Raw genomic sequence first — 19,071 nt, 5'->3', positions numbered from 1 at the left:
AGCTGGGCCCCCACAGTTCAAATTACCCTCAGCACTGTCTTCCATGCTCCTAGTAGTATGGCCCATTAAGCCCCAGTTAAAGTGTCCAATCACTTTTCTAGTACAGAGACCTATAGTCTTCCATATTCCTCCAAACAAAAGCATGGTTAGGCCTATCACAACAATACCCTAGTTTCTGGTACCAACTTCTGTCTTAATCATTGTTCTATTGCTGTGAAGAGACACTATGACTATGGCAACTTTTATAAAGGAAAACATTTAATTAGAACTGGCTTACAGTTTCAGAGGTTTAGTCCATTATCAAGCATGGCAGAATTCATGGTGGCATGCAGGCAAGCATACTGCTGGAGATGAGCTGAGAGTTCTACATTTGGATTCCCCAGACAGCAGGAAGAGAAAGAGCCACTGGTCCTGGCTTTGGCTTTTGAAACCTCAAAGCCCACCCCCCAATGACACACTTCCTCCAACAAAGGCACACCTACTCCAACAAGGTCACACTCCTAATAGTGCTACTTTGGTGGCATTCTAATCTATGAGCTCTTCTTATTCAAACCACCACAGGTGCTTTGGCTATATGTATGTCTCTGTGTTACATGCATATCTGGCGCCCATGGAGACTAGAAGAAGGTGGGGGATACCCTAGTACTGGGATTAGGGAGAGCTGTGAAGCACTGTGTAGGTACTAGGAATCAAAGTCAGGTCCTCAGGAAGAGCAGCCAGTGCTCTTAACCAACAAGCCCTTTCTCAGCCACCCCTACCCCAAGTATTGTGTAGCCCAAGCTGGCTTCAGACTTGGTGTGTAGCTGAAGATGACCTTGGACTCATGATCCTCTTGCCTCTACCTCCCTAGTCTTGGGATTACCAATATGTACCACTATGCATGGTTTTCCTTCATTTATATTCTATTGTTAATAATTGTCTTTTTGTGGTAGTGGCACACGCCTGTAGCTAGAGTTTTCCTGCCTTGCCCACAGTCAGGACAAATCTTTGTCACCCACCAGTCCCACAGCCGCTCAGACCCAACCAAGTAAACACAGAGACTTATATTGCTTACAAACTGTATGGCCATGGCAGGCTTCTTGCTAACTGTTCTTATAGCTTAAATTAATCCATTTCCACAAATCTATACCCTGCCACGCGGCTCATGGCTTACCAGCATCTTTTCATGCTGCTTGTCAGGGTCGGGGCTGGCAGTGACTCCTTCTGCCTTCCTGTTCTTTCTTTTCTCCTCTCTGTTAGTCCCGCCTATACTTCCTCCCTAGCCACAGCCAATCAGTGTTTTATTTATTGACCAATCAGAGCAACTTGACATACAGACCATCCCACAGCACAGCCAAGTGCAGACCATCTCAGACACCTGCACTCAGACCCGTGGTCCTAATCTTCCTCTGCGGACATGCTGGGTAAAGCCACGAGGAACCCAAGAACGGGCTCCCACAAGACATACAGAACATTCCACAGCACACGCCTTTAATCCCAGCACTCGGGAGGCAGAGCCAGCAGGATCGCTGTGAGTTTGAGGTCAGCCTGGTCTGTAGAGCAAGATCCAGGACAGGCACCAAAACTACACAGAGAAACTCTGTCTCAAAAAACAAACAAACAAAAATGACTGTTTAAAAATTATATTAAAATTTTTTTTTTTAATTTTTTTGGTGTGTGTGTGAGAGACAGAGACAGAGACAGAGAGACAGAGGGAAACACAGACTTGAGGAAGTTGGTTTGCCTCTTTCACCACATGGGGTCAAACTCAGGTTGTCTTATTTGGTATCTTTATCCTATGAGCCATCTTGTTGGCCATAGACTATTTAGATTTTTTGGAATATCAGAAAGATGATAGAGCATTATTCTCCATACCTGGTTCCCTAATTAGTTAAATTTTTTTTATTAATATACTTACCTTGGTTTTTGTTTTGTTTTGTTTTGTTTTGTTTTGTTTTGTTTTGTTTTGTTTTGTTTTTTGCTTGTTGTGAGATGGTCTTACTCTATAGCCCTGCCTGCCTTTGCTTCTCAAGTGCTAAGACTAAAGATGTTCGCCATCACATCCATCTTAGTAATATAGTCGTTATCAGACCTGGTGGTAGAGATTTGTATTTCCTGATTCTCTTGAAGCTTAGAGTAATACTGTATTATCTGTAATGTCATTTGGGGTGCTGAGATAGGAGGATTGTCACAAGTTTAAGACTAGCTTGGGCTACACATCAAGTTCTAGGATAGAAAGGGCTACACAACAAGATTTTTGTTTTTTTTTTTTTTTTAAATAGGGCTATGGATATCAAAGGTGGAGAGGTTGCCTCGTATGTGTAAGGCCTAAGATTAACCCCTAGCACTGACATAGAAAGGAGGGGCAGGTAGAGAAATGGCTCAGTCTGGAAAGTGCCTGCTGCACAGGTTTGAGGACCTGATTTTGGATGCCCTAGCACTCACATAAAAGCTGGGCCCTGCATCACACAACTATTAAGCACTGGTAGAATGGAGACCGACTGATCCCTGGAGCTCATTGGCCAGCCAGCCTAGCTGAATTGATGAGCTCTAAGCTCAGAGACCCTGTCTTAAAAAATTAGATTTAGAACACAGACAACTTAGTAGCTTGCCTCCAAGCCTAACAACCTGAGTTCAATCCTTGGAACTTATGTGGTGAAAGGAGAGAACTGACTTTTCTACGTTGTCCTTTGATCTGCGTGCACACACATAAATAAATGTTCTAAAAAATTAGCAAGAGAGTAACTGCCATCCACTCTGTCCTTCCCATGCATGCATACATATGTGCACACACCCACATGAGTACATACTTATATATACCACATACATACACATTCAAAAATAATTCATTGTAATTAATAGGCCAATATTGATGCCTTGTTTTTGGTTATTTAGAGTATATCTTTTTCTAATGTCCCTTTACTCTTCTAGAGTTCCACGGAGAGTACCACATTATACTTAAATTAATTGTCCTGTCTAGCCACTTCTTGCCTGTGGCAGAACCACACTTTCTGTGTTTGTGATGACCTTGACACTTTTAAGAATCACAGGTCAGGTATTTTGTTTTGGTTTATCCTTTGGGACAGGGTCTCTGTAGCTCTCAGTCATCTTGCTGTCTAGAACAAACCAGATTGGCTTAGACGTCACCATACTCTTGGGTGCTGGAATTATAGGTATGCATCACTGTACCTGGCTAGTGAGTTACTTTGGAAGATGTTTCCCTGCCGGAGTAGTCACAGATTATGATAATGGATTATCGACAGAAAGATCAAAGCAGCCCATTACTGGTTTTCACCCATCATGTTGTGTCTGTACGAATGTGGAGGACAAAGGTTGACATCTGTCGTCTTCCTCAGTCACCCTCCACTTTATTTTTTGAGACAGAGTCTCTCGTTGAACCTGGAGCTGACCGATTGGCTAGGCTGACTGACCAATGAGCCCCAGGGATCCTCCTGCCTCTGTCTCCTCAGTACCAAGATTATAGGTGCTCAGTGTGGGTGGTGAGGGTCCAAACTCAGGTCTTCATGCTTACACTATAAGCATTTTACTGACTGAGTTGTCTCCCCGGGCTCTCATATACTGGGGTATGTCCGTCAACATTACTTGGTCAGTTTTGCTTGAGCCTTCAGCATGCTAAGTTGTTAGTCAGGGTTCTCCAGAGTAGCAGAACTATAGAATGATTTTTTCATATATAAAGCATTTATGAGAATCACAGGCAACAATGGCAGGCCATGAGTAGAAAGTCTAAGAATCCAGTAGTTGTTCAGTCCAAAGAGGCTGGATGTCTCGGTTGGTCTTCAGTAGACACTGGAATCCTGAAGATATAGGCTCTAATGCCTGTAAAGGGATGCACTTGCTATCAAGGTGAGAGCAAGCAGGCAAAGAGCAAAAGCTTCCATCTTCCATGTTCTTGTATAGGCTTCTATCAGGTATGGCCCAGATTAAAGGTGTGTCTTCCCACCTCAAGATCCAAATTAAAGACATGTGTCTTTCTGCTTCAAGATCTGGATCAAAGGTATGTGTCTTCTTACCTTAAAGGTTCGGACTAGAAGTAGATTGACCTACTTTAAATCAAGCAAAAATTCTCTCACAGGTATGCCCTCCATTTCTGGATTTTAGTTCATTCCAGATGTTAGCCAAGTTGACACCAAGAACAGCCATCACAGTAAGTGCCTTACCGCTGAACCCAGCCTCTCACCCTTCCTAAGCAGTGTCTGTACTTTGATGTCCACCTTCATTGCTGGTGACACTTGTCAGTTTCTCCAGCATAGTTACCCTTTCCCGCCTTCCTTTTCTTTTGCTTTGTTCTTGTTTCTGTCTGGTTTATGTGATATGGGGACTGAACCCAAGGCCTCATGCATGTTGAGCAAATTCTGTTCCACCGAGCTGTATCTCCAGCATGGCACTGAATTGTTGCACAAATCCTAAATGGCCTTTTTGTTCGTTTTTTGATTTGTTTTGTTTTTTGTGTTTTGGGTTTTGGTTTCTTCGGGACAGGGTTTCTTTGTGTAGTTTTGGTTCCTGTCCTGGATCTCACTCTGTAGACTAGGCTGGCCTTGAACTCACAGATATGCCTGACTCTGCCTCCTTGGGATTAAAGGCATGTGCCACTACCGCCTGGCCTAAATGGTCTTATAATAAAAACCCAGAGCTAGATATTGGGGTACATGCTGAAAGATCAGAAGAAAGAAGCCACAGCCACTTCTCACCTCACCAACTCTTCAGCTGATCCTGTCTACACAAATCCTCAGACTGAATGCCTCTGATCCCTCAGCCAAAAGGGTCTCTAGTTCCTGTCTCCTCACGCCTTATATGCCTTTCTCTGCTCAGCCATTTCACTTTCTATCTCAACCTTCTTAGTGCTGGGATTAATGGTATGTGTGCTTCAAATATTGGGGTTAAAGGTGTGTGCCACCAGTGCCTGGCGCTGTTTCTCTCCTAGACTGGGTCATTCTCATGTAGCCCAGTGTGGCCTTGAACTCAGAGATCAGATGGACCTCCCGAGTGCTAGGTTTAAAGGTGTGTGCCACCATTGCCTGACCTCTATGTTTAACTCTGGCTGGCGCTGTCATCTGATCTTCAAAGAAGCTTTATTTTTTAGATTACAAATACCACCACACTGAACACTTTGTAAGGAAGTCACTATGTGTAGGCAGCACCTAAGGAGTACGGGTTATGGTGTAAATGAGAACCACCCCCAACAGCATCATGTGTTTTAACATTTGGTTTCCAGCAGGAGGCACAGTTTTTGGAGTCAGCCTAGTGGGAAGAAATAGGTTGCTAAGGAGTAAGAGTAGACCTTGAAGGTGATACCTGCTTATGGTTCTTACCTGTCCAGTCTCTTGACTTCCTGATCTGCCAATAGGTGAGGACCAGCCAGGGAATTCCTATGGACCCACATAAATGCCAACTGGCTGGTGTGTGGCCCTCTGTAATTCCAGCCTTGGAAGGTAGAGACAGAATCCCCAAAGCAAGCTAGTGAGCTCTGGTTTGATTGAGAGACCTGTCTCAATGAATAAAAGGGAAGAGCTATTATGAATGGTTCCCAACATCAACTTTGGCCTCCTCTTGCATATGCACATTGCACCTGCACATACGTGAGTCCATTCACGCAAACATGTACACACACATATGAAAACGCGGGAAAGCACACACCTATCCAGGAAGATCATTCCACACCAGGAATTCAGGTAGTGAGTGAGTGGAGAGGACACTGAAGAGGTGCCAGTTGCCTGCTTTGAAGGGTCACAGAGAAGAAGCTGGAGAAGTTATGTCATGATTCTGAAGACTGGGTAAGAGTAAGCTTTACATTCATTTTTTAAGAATTTTTTGAAGGTGAACTGGGTGGTGGCACATGCCTTTAACCCCAGTACTTGGAGGCAGAAGCAAGCAGATCTTTGTGAAGCCAGCCTGGTCTATAGGGCTAGTCCCGGGATAGCCAGGGCTACACAAAGAAACCATGGCTTGAAAAACAAAACAGAAACAAACAAAAAATGTGAGTGAGTTTGTATGTGTGAATGTGCAAATGTGTGTAGGTGTTTGAGGCCAGAAGAGGGTGTCCACTGAACCTGGGGTTGTAAGGCCACCTGATGTGGGTGCTAGGGACTGAACTCTGGGCTTCTGCAGGAGCAGCAAGCTCTCTTAACCACTAAGCCATCTGTTCAACTCCAGATCCTACGTTTTTGTAAGTCATGTAGCTGCCCTAGGAACAGAGAACATAGGCCCACAAAGCCTCACATGTTTTGCTGAGGATATCTGTGTTAGTGTTCTGTCACTGACAAATGCCTGAGATGAACACTTTATATAGAAGAAAGGCTTATTTTGGCTGTTGGTTTTCAGTGGTTTCGGTCCATGGTCACTTGGCTTCATTGCTTCTGGCCTTGGATGGGGCAGAAGATCATAGTGGAAAGCATGAATAGCTCAGCTGCCCAGCTCCTGGCAGCCAGGAGGGGGAGAGGTTGAGAACAAAGAAGCAGGCACAGGATATCTAACCCCAGTGACCTGCTTCCTCCATCTAGGTCCTACCCCCTAGGACAGCCCCATCTCCTTCTCATGGTTCATTCAGCTGTGAACCTATCAATGGATGAACCACTGATGAAGTCAGAGCCCCCATGGTCCATTTTGTTCTGAAGATAGGAACTTTGGGGGAACATTTAGTACCAAACCATAAGGGACTGTGGAGATGGTTCAGTTGGGAAAGCGACTTCATCAGTCCAGAGGCAGAAGCAAACGGATCTCTTAAGTTCAGTGGTAGCCTGGTATACATAGGGAGTTGCCAGCCAGGGATACACAGTGAGACTGTCTCAAAAACAAAAAAACAAGGTTGAGAGTGATTGAGGAAGATGCCCACCCAATATTGATGGCCTACACATACATGTGCACACATACACATGCTGGAATACAGGGAATAAGGAAGTTTACAGCTGGTATTAGGTAGCCAACCAGAAAGAGAGGGGCAGCTGTAGAAAAACAAGCCTGTCTTGTAAGTTCCAGCTGGCTCCATAGAGGCCGCACCCCTGCCTTGCTGCCTTGCAGCACACACAAGGTACCTTTGCTTTTTCTGCTAATAAGCTCAGCAGCTGCAAGTAGTTACACCTTCAGCATATCCGTGCATCTGATGGTTAGAGACTGAATTGTGGGTATGTGCAGCTTCTAAGAAACTCTCTTCCTGTTCCTGAAAGACATTAGACTGCCCCAGTGGTGGACCAGGGGAGGAGAAATGCTGGACCCAGAGCTGTCAGTCAGATTCTAGGTGCCTTCTGTTGCTGGTGCCTGGCTTGGTCCACCCTCCATTCAGAGGAGATTATTTTGCTTCTGCTTTTTAAAAATTTAAATTTATTTATGTGTATGTGTGCCACAGTGCACGTGTTGAACTCAGAGGACAACTCAGGGGAGTCAGTTCTCTCCTAATGTGTGTCCTTGGGATCAAACTGGAATCCTCAGATGGGGCAGTAAGCACCTTAACCCTGCATTTGCTTTTTAACCTGAATAATAAACTGAAAACCGGGCTGGAGAGATGGCTCAGAGGTTAAGAGCACTCACTGGCTATTCTTCCAGAGAACCTGAGTTCAATTCCCAGCAACCATATGGTGGCTCACAACCATCTGTAATGAGATCTGGTGCCCTCTTCTGGCCTATAGGCATATGTGCAGGCAGAACACTGTATACATAATAAATAAATCTTTAAAAAAAAAAAAAAATAAAATAAACTGAAAACCTGGCTTGCTCTACCCATGCTTGGCTGAGTTCTTCAGGGAGGCTAGAACTTGGACTGTTGCCACAGTTGAGGTCTGAGAGAATGTGGGAGGAGTCATGTCCCCATCTATGACAGTCACCACAGCACCTCCTAAAAGGGAGGCGAAAGAGCAGGGATCAGAAAGACTGGCAGAAGCTCTGCTGCCAGCCCTGAAGGAGTGGACTGAGCTTTGGACCAAGGGCACAGAAGCCAGAGAAGGCAGACACCAATACTGTCCAGAGCCTGCAGAAGGGATTAGCCCTGCCGGCACCTTGATTTTAGCCTGTTGTATGACACTGTTTCTGGGGGTCAGACATTAACAAATTTCTACTTACCCTAAATAGGGAACTAACAACAGACCAGAAAGAAGACACCATCAAAGTCCAACTTGGTAAACCGATAAGTTTTATTGTGGTTACTTACAGGAGCAGGAATGGCTCAGTCAGCTGGATCATCAAAAAGCCCACCTCCATATGGGTGACAACTCAAGAAAACCCTGAAAACCTGGAGCAGACCTCACAACCTGCAGGCAGTTCAGCAGACTGGAGACTGCCCCTCTTCTAGGCAGCGAGGTAGGTATCTGCTTCTTCCAGGCAGCTTGAGTTGGGCTGAGTGTCTCAGCAGTCCATAAAGCATGTGCTTGGGGAAGAGAGGGTTTAGTAAATCTGGTCAGTCTGAAGGGCTTTCTGAAACCTCTGAGTTGTTTTCTTCCTGAGCTTAAGGATCTTACCTGTAGGATGGAATGATTCACCTCCCCATAGCATGTCCAATGTCTTGTTTCCCTCCAAAATGGAAAGTTAATCTGAGAGGAAGCTGCTATAAATAGGCCGGTAATACATAATTTGAGATTTCTGATGTTTTGTTTATTATTGTTGTAAGAAAATAAAGATCTATTGAACTTATTGTTTAGTTGTAATTTATTAATTGAAAATTATATGAAATTTAAATTTCAGTCTCTATAAACTAATAAAAAATGATTATCTGAAAAAATTTTGTCAAGCCAGGAATGGTGGTGCAAGCCCATAATCCTGGCTCTTGGGAGGTAGAGGTGGGAGGATCAGGAACTTAAGAGTTGGACTAGGAGGATGGTTCTGTTGGTAAATAGTTTGTCACAAAAACACGAGGACCTGAGCTCAGATCCTCCTCCAGCCCTATGTAAAAAAGATACTGTACTACATGGAGAGGCTGAGTCAGGGAGCAACCTGGAACTCACTGGCCCACTAGGGTAGCCTCTTTGGTAAGCTCCAGGTTTAGTGAGAGACGTGCGTCAAAAAAGATGAAGATCAACTAAGGCATCCGACACGCTGCACACAGAAGTAACTGGAGGGGGCGGTTTTGGAGAGGTGGCTGAGCAGTTAAGTGCGAGTAGTGCTCAGTCATCACAGTTCAGATCCCAGCACCCAGGTGTCTGATGCTCTCTTCTGGCCTCCAAGGGCACCTACACACAAGTACATACACACACGAAAGCGTACACATAAATGAAAAAAATTTTAAAAAGGGCTGTTTACTTGTTGTTTGGAGACAGGGTCTCCATATCCCAGACTGTATCAAAGTCTCTGTCATATGGGTGACTTTGAATGCTGATCCTGTTCCCTTCTCAGAGCTAAGACCACAGACAAGTGTTACCATGCCCAACCCCAGTAAGGAAACCAGAGTTGTGAAGGCTAATCTTGCTTGTCAATGGCAGGCAACACACCTGGGAGACAGCCTCAATTGAAGAATTACGTCTATCAGATTAGCCTTTGGGCATGTCTGTGTGGTATTTTCTTGATTCATAATTAATGTAGGAGAGTCCAGCCTACTGTGGTGAGTACCATTCATGCAGGTGAGCTTGTGCTGTGTAAGAGAGCAGAATATGAGCCTGAGAATAAGCCTTAAGCAGCAACTGGGATTTTGAGGTTGTCTCTTGGGATCTGCCTTGTGAAGAAAGGCTGGCCCAAACCCAGAGAGGAGGGTGACTTACTGGCTTGCCAAAAAAGCCCAACGTTCTATCCCTAGTTTTTATTGTCAGTTTGACACAAGCTAGAGTCCCCTTGGAAGGAGGGAGTCTCAGCAAAAGAATGGCTTGTGGCCATGGCTGTGAGATATTTTCTTAACTGATGATTGCAGAATCAGTGGTCCTCCATGGTTTCTGCTTCAGTTTCTGCCTTGGCTTCCATCTGGAAGTGTACAGAAAATAAATCCTTTCTTCTCCCAATTGTTTTTTTTTAAGATTTATTTATTTATTTATTATGTATACAGAAGAGGGTGCCATATCTCATTACAGATGGTTGTGAGCCACCATGTGGTTGCTGGGAATTGAACTCAGGACCTCTGGAAGAGCAATCAGTGCTCTTAACCTCTGAGCCATCTCTCCAGTCCCCTCCCAATTGTTTTTAGTTGAAGTGTTTTATCAAAGTGACCTAGAGAAAGTAAAACGTGTCAAGCAGAAAATTCTGCCTAAAGAGGAGGGAGGGTGGGAGCAGGGGCTGTGCAACCAGACGTGGGTGTCAGGATGGGGGGGCGGGGTGGCTAAGCAAGAGGACTTAGCAGATAAAGGTGCCGGACAGCCCAAGTGTGATCCCTGGAGCCCGAGTAAAGTGGGAGTAAAGGAATCTTTCTATGATTTCATGTGTGTCAACAAACACACATATAATTTTTAAAAATGAGGGGAGGCAGGGTCTGTGTTGATCTCCATGGCTTCAGTTACCACTGAAGGCTGTGCCCTGGGTCTGGGCTGCCACCTGAGGCCATGTTGGTGCCTGAGGGTCATGCCAATCTGAGTGGCCTGGGCTGCCCCCTGGGGCCATAGTGACATGTGGGCCCAGGCTGCTGCCAAGGACCATGTATGGGTCTGTGGTCTTACCAAAGCCAGCGTCTCCGTGGCCTGTGTTGCCACCAAGGGGCCACGTGGATGCCCAGGGTCTGGGCTGCCACCCATGGCCACATTGGTGTCTGAGGTTGTGCTGCTGGGGCCATACTGATCTGGGTGGCCTGTGTTGCCACCTGGGGCCATGGTGACTTCTGGGCCTGAGCTACTGCCAAGGCCTGTGTCTGGGTCCATGGCCCTACGGCAGCCAGGGTCTGAGTTGGTGTCTATGGCTCCTGTTACTGCCAAGGGCCATGCAGATAGTGGGGTCTGGTAAACCACCTGAGACCATGTTGGTGTCTTAGGGCCATGCTGCCACCAATGCCATACTGATCAAGGTGGCCTGTGCTGCCACCAGGGCCATGGTAACTTCTGGGCCTGAGCTGTTGCCAAGAGCATGTCTGGGTCCGTGGTCCTGCTGCAGCTGGGGTCTGTGTTGATTTCCATGGCCCATATTACCACAGGGGGCCATCGGAACCATGCATGTTGAAATCTGAGGGCTGTGCTGAGCCAGCGTCACCCTTCAGTGGCCCTGGGAGAGCTGCTCCTGCCCCTTGCTGGCCACTGCAGCACAAGAACTGGATCCACTCCTCATGGAAGAGCTGGCTCCACACCTAAGAGATGGCCCTGCCCCCCACCACAGGTGGGAGAGAGGCCTGATGGCATGGGCATCATGGGAGAGGTCCCAGGGGCCCAGATTGACCAAATCAGCTACCACCCAGGCCCACATTCAAGGCTTTGAGTTGGCCCTTTCAACATCTACCCCATCTGTGACCTGCTGAAGTACGTGAAAGGACCCGTCCTGTGGAACCATAGCTGCGGGATCTCCATGACTCCAGACAGCAGCAGGATATCTGAGAGGAGTTTTGGTCAGGGTCCAGTATTGATGGTGTACCAGGGGCCAGAGGCCTTGAACCATAATAATTGCAATAAACATTTGCAAGTAAAGCAGAGAGGGTATACTGCATGGCACACTGCAGCTCCCAGTGCCACTAAGATGAATGCAGAGGTGTTGGAGAGGTAGGAAAGACAGGAGCAAAGTGGTGTTTTTGTTTGTTTTGTTTTTAATGAATATTTTTTAAAATTTTCTTTTGTGGGGGACATTATGATGATGAGTGAGGGGCATATGTGGAGGGACTGGGAAATGAGTGGGATTTGGGTGCATGATGTGAAATTCCCAAAGAATCAATAAAAAAGCATGTTAAAAAAAAACAAACAAGGCCGGGCGTTGGTGGCGCACGCCTTTAATCCCAGCACTCGGGAGGCAGAGCCAGGCGGATCTCTGTGAGTTCGAGGCCAGCCTGGGCTACCAAGTGAGCTCCAGGAAAGGCGCAAAGCTACACGGAGAAACCCTGTCTCGAAAAAAAAAAAAAAAAAAAACAAAAAAAAAAAACAAACAAGCATTCTAAAGAAAGCTATATGACTTAAAAGACGGTTGTAATTAGTGGTCTGTATCCACCAATTCCACATTTGTACATAAAAAAGAAGTATGTATCCCTTTTAAAAAAAATGAGGGAGGCAAAGGGGTGATGGTGTGTGTGGAGGTCAATTCTGTGTCTCTTGGTGACTGACCAGTTTATAGGGAGAAGGCAGCAACCAGATACAGAGATGCCATTCTGTCTGAACTACTTGTGGACCTCCATATGTGAGCAGGCTAATTGGAATCTTCAAGAAGGCGGGGGGGAGGGGGGGCTCATCCAGTAAAGTGGCTGTGTGAGGACCTGAGTTTAGAACTGGGCGCAACAGTGCATGTCTGTAATCCTGCACTTCCACACTGACGGGGCAGGCAGACAACAAACTCCCAAAGCTCTTGGGCCTAATGTAGGGTTTTGCATGAGAAGTGTCCCCCCAATGGGCTCATGTATTTGAACACTCAGTCCCCAGTTGGTGGTGCTGTTTGGGGAGGTTCTGGAACTTTGGAGAAGCAGAGCCGTCAACTCCCAATTTCTGCTTTTGCGACTGTGCCTTCCCATCTTCATGGACACCTCGCCCTCTCAAACTATAAGCCAAAGTCAACTTTATACTTTGCTTTTGGTCATCATATTGTATCACAGCCACAGAAAAGTAACTCATACTTGCTATATGCAGTAATGAACGAGGGACCCTGTCTCAACAAGGTGGGATGGGAGAACCAACATCCAAGGTTGTCATCTGACTTCCACACTTATGCATGCACACCGAGATTTCTAAAAGTGTGGTTGTGAATTGCTGCTGAGATGGCTCATCAGAGAAAAGTGCTTGCTGCCAAGCCTAACCACATGAGCTCTGTCCCTTGAACCCACTTGGTGGAAGGAGAGAACTTGCTTGGGCAAACTGTCCTCATATCTCCTTATATGAACACCCAATAAATAAATGTAATCGGAAAATATTATTTCAGCTTGAAGGTAAACCTAGGTCACTGAGCCACCTTGGAGAACTTAATTCTACAGCAGTCCCTCTGGACCCAACCCCTAATACCCATCCCAATGTTTCTTCATCAAGCACAGTCATGGACATTTTATCTCTTTGGGGTCAAGATTGTCAAAGCCCTTGCCAGGCAGTGGTGGCGCACGCCTTTAATCCCAGCACTCGGGAGGCAGAGCCAGCAGGATCTCTGTGTGTTCGAGGCCAGCCTGGTCTACAGAGCGAGATCCAGGACAGGCACCAAAACTACACAGAGAAACTGTCTTGAAAAACAAAACAAAACATAACAAAAGATTGGCAAAGCCCCACAACTTTTGTTTCCTGGGTCACAAAATGACCTGTGTTGCCCTGAACCTTAAGGACAGTGACCCCATGTATTTTTGGCTACTCCTGAGTAGACCATAAATCAATAAACCACACTTTCACCCTCCCCACATCTGGGGACTCATTCTGTAGAAGGGGCCACCCCCACTTTCTCAGAGTCCAGCCAACTAACTATTATACAATAGGACCTCACTATCACTTTCTCTTTCAGGTTTCTGTGTTATTTTGTACCCAACTCTTCTTTTTGTGCTCTTGTGCATATGAAGGTGCCCATGCATACGTGTACACACGGAGACCAGAGATCAAAAGTTGCCAAACACCTTATTTATTGAGGCATGATCTCTTATGGGCCCTGGGGTTCACTGAATAGGTTAGGGTGGCTTGCGACTGAGCCCCAAGGGTCTGTCTATCACTGTCTCTCTATTACTCACCCCCATGCCTGACTTTTTATATGGGTTCTAGAGATAGAACACAGACCCTCATGCTCATATGGCAAGCATTTTGCCAACTGAGTTATTTTTTCCCTTTTAAAATTTTATTTTTATTATCTATTATGTGTATGTGTGGGGATAGGATATGTGCACATGAGTGCAGGTGTCCACAAAGACCAAAGGTGCTGGATCCCCCTGAAGCTGAAGTTACAGACGGCTATGAGCTGCCTGACTTGGAAGCTGGGAATCAAATTTGGGTCCTTTGTAAGAGCAGTGTGAGCTCTTCACTGCCAAGCCACCTCCCAGCCCCAACCCCTCATTAAAAAATTTCCTCGTGATATTTGGAGATGTCGCACTGTATAGCCTAGGTTGGCCTGGAACTTGTCAGATAGGCCAGGCTAGCCTCTAATTAGCCATGTTCCCTCTTCTGCCTCCCAAGACCTAGAATTACACAACACACACACACACACACACACACACACACACACACACACACACACACACACACTCAATTCATCCATCCTTTTCCCATTCAGTATTCAAGCAAAATAGCCACCATAGTTGTTAGATTAGCTGGCTTGCAAAAGTTTCCAGCTGCTCTTTCCAGCCATCTGTATGCAGTTCTGCCCTAATGACAAGTGGCATTGTGTGGCAGGAGTTGCTAGAGTATATAGGATGGGGTAGATTAGTTGAGGATAGCTTGATCCATGTAGCTTAGCTATGAGGAAGCCATCATCCATGTTAGGTGAAGATTTTCCAGTGTGTCTGCTTTGGGGTCACCCATGCTCCTGCTCACAACCCTGTGGCTGGAGAATTTCTCTCCAGCTCCCACCAAGCCCTGGCAGTCCGACAGCCCACTTATAAACACACAGACACTTATATTATTTACAAACTGTATGTCCGTGGCAGGCTTCTTGCTAACTGTTCTTATAGCTTAAATTAATTCATCTCCATAAATCTAGACCTTGCCACATGGCTCGTGGCTTACCGGCGTCTTCACATGCTGATTGTCATGGTGGCAGCTGGCAGTGACTCCCTCCACCTTCCTGTTTTCTCTGTTCTCCTCTCTGTTAGTCCCGCCTATACTTCCTTCCTGGCCACTGGCCAACCAGTGTTTTATTTATTGACCAATCAGAGGAATTTGACATACAGACCATCCCACAGCACAATCCCTCACTTACGCTTTTTAAATAAGCCAATAAACTTGCTATGTAGCCAAGGCTGCCCTGTTGCTCTTCAGCTGATATTCCTCCTTTCATTTTCCAAGTGCTGAGATTATAGGCATCAAGTGCCACCACCCCTGGCTCTTGGGGACGATACTATACCTTATTCTCAGGCTCCCTTTACAACCTCTCCCTCCCTCTCTCCTCCCTGACGGCCCTGAACTGAGCAACTTTGCTCCTCAGCAGGCTCTTCTGCCTCACCACAGCCCCAAGCAACAAAACAAAGTGACCTCTTCATCCTTTCAGAGGGATGAAACCTCATCTGAAATGGAATCAAGATACCTCTTTACGCCTTTAAGTTCCTTTTCTCAAGTCTTTTGTCACAGCAACATGAAGATGACTATTGCAGTGTTTGGAAGGGGCGGAGACAGAGCCTGGCATCAGTACATCACAGAACTTGAGCAGGGTCTCCGGAGGTTTCTTTACACAGGGTGGCAGAGAAAAGAACAGATTCTCTAGCTAATAGGGTGCTTTCAACCATGCATACAGTCCTGGGTTTCAACTGCAGCACTGTAATCAACCATGGTGGTGAATGCATGCCATATCTAGCACTTGAGAGGCAAGAGGATCAGAAGTTCAAGGCTGTTCTTGAGTATATAATGAGTTCAAAGCTCAAAGTCATCTTTGGCTATGTAGAGAGTTTGAGGGAAGCTTGAGGTGTACAGTAACTAATCTTTGTTGTTAATCTGGAACCAACTAAAACCCAAGCAGCTGGCCATGCCTGTGATGGGATTCTTTTTTTTTTTTTAAATTGGGTTATTTGGGATGGGAAGACCATAAATCTGGGCCACATGTTCTGGTGGCAGCCCATATAAAAGGACGTGGAATAAAAAAAAAAAAGCTCTTGCTTTTTGCCTGCTTGTTCTCACTCTCCCAAGTTTACCTGTGCTGCTGCTGAGGTATTACTTCCCTGATATTAGAACTGACTTCCAACTTAGACTGAAGACCAGCAGCTCTCTAGAAATCCCCCAGGACTCCAGCACCAGACAGTGACTGCTGAGCCTTGTGCACTGAACAACTAACTACCACATCCTTGGCCTTTCTGTCAGGAGATAGCTATTATTGGACTACCAAGACCACTTCCTGGAAACTGCTCTAATAATTCATTTATATATATATATATATATATATATATATATACATATATACATACACATACATATATAATATATATTTTATATAAGTACCTGGGCACTCCTTATCCTTATCCTCAGAGTCCAGTAGAATGAACACACACACACACACACACACACACACACACACACACACACACACACAAAATTTATTTAGGGAACCCTGACTAATGCAGGGTACATGAAACCAAAAAAGAGAAAAGAAGGGAGGAAGAACTTACCATGTTTGAAGGCCACTAAGGATGAATCTTTCCCTCATAATCCACAGTTTGTGAAACCAGCAAGTAAAGCTCCAGGTCTTTGACTGGCACCTAACAGGAGGTCTGACTCTCCAGGGCCCTTCACATGTATGATCTCTGTCATCCTCGACTATTTTCTTCTTGAAGAAAAACATTTGTCTATGTTGGCCTCTGGGGCGTGGGGCCTGGGCTCAGTAGGTGACCCAGGCTTGCTGTGCAGATATACATGCAGCCACTCTTCTCTCCTGTGGGTCAACGGAAGGGCAGTGTCATGTGGATTTATTATATCCTAGGAGACTGGAGGCCAATACATTGTACATGAGCATTTGCTCCAGTGGATTATCCCTCCCAAGCTGCCACAGTGGGTGAGATGGAGACCCCAGTGCCAAAGAAGACCTATGCAACTCCCGGTGGTTAGGGAAGGGATCCTACAGGGGTGGCAAGGATGGGCTCAGGACTCCAGCCCATGGGGATTGTGCTGCCCACACTCACAGTGGGCCTTGCCATCTCAGTTAACCTAATTTAAGAAACTCCCTCCCAGACATGTGCAGAGGTTTGTCTTGACATGATTCTAGAACTCTTTCAAGTTGTCAAAATGAGCCATCACAGGTTGGGGAGGAAGCAAGTGGAGGCAGAAGTCCTAAGAAACCCCCAGAATCACAGTGGTGATAAGTTAGCCACCATCTCCAGCCTCTTCCTCAGGAGCACTCCCAGGACTGAGTGGACAGCTGGAAGGTTCAGAATGACTACCATCCTAGTTCTGTTTCTTTGATAAAACACCCTGACAAAAACAGTTCAGGGAGAAAGGTGTTTCAACTGCTGTGACAATACACTAGACGAAGGCAACTTAGAAAAGAAAGTTCATTTAGGTTCACAGCTCCAGAGAGCTAGAGTTTTGATCATCATGGCAGGGATCATGGCAGCAGGCAGGTAGGCAGGCATAGTGCTGGAGCAGTAGCTGAGAGCTTGTATATCCATCCATAAGAATGAGGCAGAGAGAGCTAACTGGGAATGCCATGAGTCTTTGAAACCTTAAAGCCCACCCTGCAGTGACACTTCCTCCAACAAGGCCACACCTCCTAATCCTTCCTGAAAAGTTCCACCAATTGGGACCAAGTATTTAAATACAACCACCACAAATCAAACTACCACAAAGGAGGTTGCTTATTTTAGCTCACAATTCCAAATAACACCTCATTACTGTGGAGAGTGAAAGGATCAGCCAAGGCACCCCAAGACCAAGTTCTTAACACAAAGGAGATTTATTTGCTCCAGAGGGACAAAGAGCAGGGAATAAGAGACAGAGGATGAGGGAGAAGGGAAAGGGAACAAGGGAGAGGGAGGAAGGATATTTGTCCTGGAGGGACAGAGACTGCCTCTGGATAAAGAGGAGACACCTGTGGCCCATAGGGAAAAAGGGAAACCCTATGTTAAGATGAGGTGTTTATTTTGATTGGACATGTTAATTAGGTGAGCCAAAGGGGGCTTTAGATTGCCGAACTTCAATATTTTGATAGCTGGACCTTGGTGGTCCGCCTGGGATGGGGGGTGGGGGGTGGGGGAGTGAGAAGGTTGGGAAGTGGGGGGGGGTGGGAGAGTGAGAGGGTGGGGGAGTGGGGGAGTGGGGGAGGGAGGAAATGTCCAAATAAGGGAATAGACGACCTTGGGGGCTAGCTTTCAGAGTGTAATCTGATGGTTTTTAGCAAGGCAGAGAGCATGGGGAAGGGCAAGGCCTGCCAGAGCCGTGTTTGCCATGCTAGATCCCTTGAGAGAGGTCAAGGCGGCAGGAAGGTGAGGCAAGCAGTTGTATTCACAGTCAAGGGCAGTGCTTACTTCACTCTCCCATTCTCATACAGTCCAGGGCCCCGAACCATGTAAGGTTGATGTCCAATTTCAGGCTAGATCTTCCCACATCAATTAAGTCAGAGAGGATGATCCCAGACAGACCTTCCCACAGGCCAACCGGATCCAGGCAGCCGCTCGCTGAGACTCTCTTCCCAGGGGATTCTGGGTCGAGTCAAGTTGACAAAGCTAATGAGCACAACTGGGACAGCGGTTATTTGCAGGCAAAACACGCACACATAAAATAAGTTTAAAAACAAAGCAAAAAGGGGTGCTGAGGTGGGTAAAATGTTTGCTGCCGAGCCTGATGGCCTGAGTTCAATCTGTAAGACTCACACGATGGTATGAGAGAACCAACTCCCATGGGTTGTCCTCTGTCTTACACATGCCCACACATATACATAGTATAATGATGTAATAAAATATTTTAAAGTTTGAAAACACCATAACAATACCTAGTACTCTGCATGCTAATTTAAAAAATAAATTAAAAACCCAAACATACAAAAAAAAACGAGGCTTGCTATGCACCAAGTCCTGGGTTCTAGCCCCAGCCCCTCATAAACTAAGCATGGTGCATGCCTACACTCCCAGCACTTTTTTTTTTTTTTTTTGAGACAGGGTTTCTCTGTGTAGTTTTGGTGCTGTCCTAGATCTCACTCTGTAGACCAGGCTGGCCTCGAACTCACAGAGATCAGCTGGTCTCTGCCTCCTGAGTGCTGGGATTAAAGGTGTGTGCCACCACTGCCTAGCAGGACCACTCATTTCATGAACAGTATTTTTGTTGTTCTGTTGAGAGGAGAATCTCACTATACAGCAAAGGTTGGTCTCAAACTTATTATCTTCCTACCTTGGCCTCTCCAGTGCTTGGATTTGTAGCATTTCTGAATCCTCCCCGATTGGTACAGGGTTAT

General features: G+C 46.0%; 1 protein-coding gene across 2 annotated transcripts in view; it reads left to right on the top strand.

Moving 5' to 3' along the window:
• Window positions 1-19,071, top strand: part of Ccl25 (C-C motif chemokine ligand 25) — a 37,455-nt gene that overhangs the window by 6,066 nt on the left and 12,318 nt on the right. For both annotated transcript variants that reach the window (XM_016007707.3, XM_016007653.3), the window contains exon 3: window positions 8,140-8,286. The gene's annotated coding sequence lies outside the window, so the exon portion shown is untranslated. The remainder of the gene's footprint in view (window positions 1-8,139; window positions 8,287-19,071) is intronic.

This window comes from Peromyscus maniculatus, chromosome 23 (assembly GCF_049852395.1).
Source record: "Peromyscus maniculatus bairdii isolate BWxNUB_F1_BW_parent chromosome 23, HU_Pman_BW_mat_3.1, whole genome shotgun sequence".
NCBI lineage: Eukaryota > Metazoa > Chordata > Mammalia > Rodentia > Cricetidae > Peromyscus > Peromyscus maniculatus.
Note: the sequence above shows the minus strand (reverse complement) of the source record. Positions and strands in the feature narration are given on the sequence as shown.